The sequence below is a fragment of the Rana temporaria genome, chromosome 5, assembly GCF_905171775.1.
Source record: "Rana temporaria chromosome 5, aRanTem1.1, whole genome shotgun sequence".
Lineage (NCBI taxonomy): Eukaryota > Metazoa > Chordata > Amphibia > Anura > Ranidae > Rana > Rana temporaria.
In genome coordinates, this window is record NC_053493.1 from 323657731 (window position 1) to 323660240 (window position 2510).

At 46.8% G+C, this 2510-nt stretch overlaps 1 non-coding gene across 1 annotated transcript; it reads right to left on the bottom strand.

Annotated features, from left to right (window-relative positions):
- Positions 1 to 1314: 1314 nt before the first annotated feature.
- On the bottom strand, positions 1315 to 1473 carry LOC120942160. Its single transcript, XR_005749940.1, has one exon. It is a non-coding gene; the product is annotated as a U1 spliceosomal RNA (small nuclear RNA).
- Positions 1474 to 2510: the final 1037 nt, after the last annotated feature.

Consider the following 2510-nt stretch of genomic DNA (forward strand, 5'->3'; position numbering starts at 1 on the left):
AAGTATTTTGCATAGCTGCTGTTGAAGTTGGAGGATGACAGCTTAGTCCAGTCATTGAAACAGAGGCAGATATGTCTCTTTCTGGCATCCCAGGGAGCTATCTACTCTGTGGACATCCTTAGGTATACTGTGCATGTTATATGTAAATGTAATCAACTTTATGCAGTTTCCTTTATATACAGTTTTTAAATATATAAGTAAATAGACCCAGACATTTATGCTTTTTTTTTTTTTCCTTTTGAAAAGCCTATGGCGTGTGAACACACCCAAAAAACTCCACCCGGTGCAGAAAAAATGTGCACACACATAAAGAGTGTTCACAAAAACGTGCAGACGGGTGCAACGTCAAGTGGTCCTCCTGTGAAGAGGGACCCAAACCCTGATCCCCCGGGGCGTTAGGCTCCAGACATGGACTGAGGTACTGTGGTCCGAGCAACCGAAGCCAACACGGACCCAACTTCCTCAGAGGGACTGCCGAAACAGAACCCTCCCAGTACTAGGTGGGGCTCCCCCGAAGGGAGACCCCATGAGAGCAGGCGAACTAAGCCAGAAGGCCATGTCCACCCACTCCCAAGACGTTCAGGGCTGGCCCGAGGACCCGCACCCTACTAATCACACAGTGACAAAACGTGCACAACAAAAAAAGACAAAAAAGTGACAAACACAGGCTTAAATAAAATAAAGTGGGGGAAGGGATAGTGGAGAGGAGAGTGAAAGAAGTGGCCATTGTGGTGAAACAATGAGCAGGCCCTCCGGCCAGGAATAAAAAATTCCTCCGGTCCTAGCCAAAAGGCCCGGCCCAGGAGGCAGGTGCTAAAAAAAGCGTGTATCTGGTGCAGTGACCGTGGTATCTTAAATCAAAGTGTCCCTCACACACAGTGATCTTCAGATACCCCTGGACTGCCACTCCAGGGGCACATGCACCATAGGCTTTTCGTTCCATATCCGACCCCCCGACCGGCCAGTGCAGCCCTCCACCCCTGCCAGCCAACCCGGCGGATTTGCATGGTCCTACCCCGTCATATCCCAGGGCATTACCAGCTCCTCCTACCGGATCGCTGACAGAGGATAGCACTTACACCAGCCAGCCAGAAGGCCAGACTAGAACTCGGCAAAAAGACCAAGACCAAGCGCAGTACCCATCCTCACCAGGAGCACCCTTCCAGATGGCTCAGACTCAACCATGGGCCGGCCCCCAGTATTCTGTCGGGCAGCACAGCGTAGTCCCTGCTGAAACCATCCTTCCAGGTGCAATGACGTCATTGGATTGCATCCACCCTCCCCATGTAGGAGATGCTTCAGCGCTCCGCTGACAACTGATAAGGACAGATACCACACCCAGTCCCAGCCAAAAGGCCGAGAAGCGGCAGGGAAGACAACCACGATCAGCACGGCCTAGAGTGTGCAATAGCCGTGCCTCGCCCTGGGAGAACCACCTTCATGATCATGGTGTCTCCCCTGCCAGGTAAGTATTTATGCTTATTACATCCTTTTTGTACAGTAGCACTACACAGTAAATGGGCTTCACTGCTTCTCTATTTCAGTGCAAGTCTATGGGTCAGATCTGACCTTACTGAAAACATCACACTAATTATCTCAACTGTCTATAAATGTGTCAGGATACAAATATAGGATCTGTCAAGACTGACTTGTATCAGAAATCTCATGTCCCGTCAGGGGCGTAACTTAAAAATCACAGGAACACATTGCAACCTTTTTAAATGGATTTCAACCGAAAAAGGACACCATTGTACAACACTCAAATTACCATAACAGGTAACAAATGACTGAAGAGGATGTGGTAGTAATATTGAGATAAGTACAAATCTGTAGAGGAGGAGGGTGAATCTTATTCAGACGGGAAGCTAGAAAGAAAAGGATAAGTACCGTATATATTTTTTAAAAGTACTCTTATCTTTTAATGTAACCCTCTCACTAACCTAATATAAGGACACTAAGGTCGACCATACATGGTTCAAATCTTCCTGCTGAACCGGCTGAGATTTGAACCATTAATGGGGAGGCTGAATGTGCCAAGTTGATCGATTAACTTGGGTACAACCAGCCTGCAGGATTTGCTTTTATCCGCTCCCGCCCCTCTCGCCAGGAGAAGATAATTGTTTGGCATGAGGGATTCCCATGTCAACACTGTCTGTGTTGATAGGGGAATCGTGCACATTTCTTTCCTGCAACCTGTGGTTGTAGAAAATAAGTTTGCACTGTCTATGACCTGCCTTAGAACGAGGCAGTGAGGATAGGGAATATATAGCATATACAAATAGGCATTGTAGAATTGGCAATGTACACCATGGAATACATGATGAGGCCGTGTGGAATAGTGATTGTAGAGCACAGCATACAGAATGAGCTGGTGTGGAATAGAGAACATACAGCAAGGCATACTGAGTGTACTAGCAGAGTTAGTTTGTTACCTTAAAGTGGAGTTCCACCCATAAATATAACATTACATCAGTAGTTTTAAAAAAATGTCATTAGTCCTTTAAGAATTT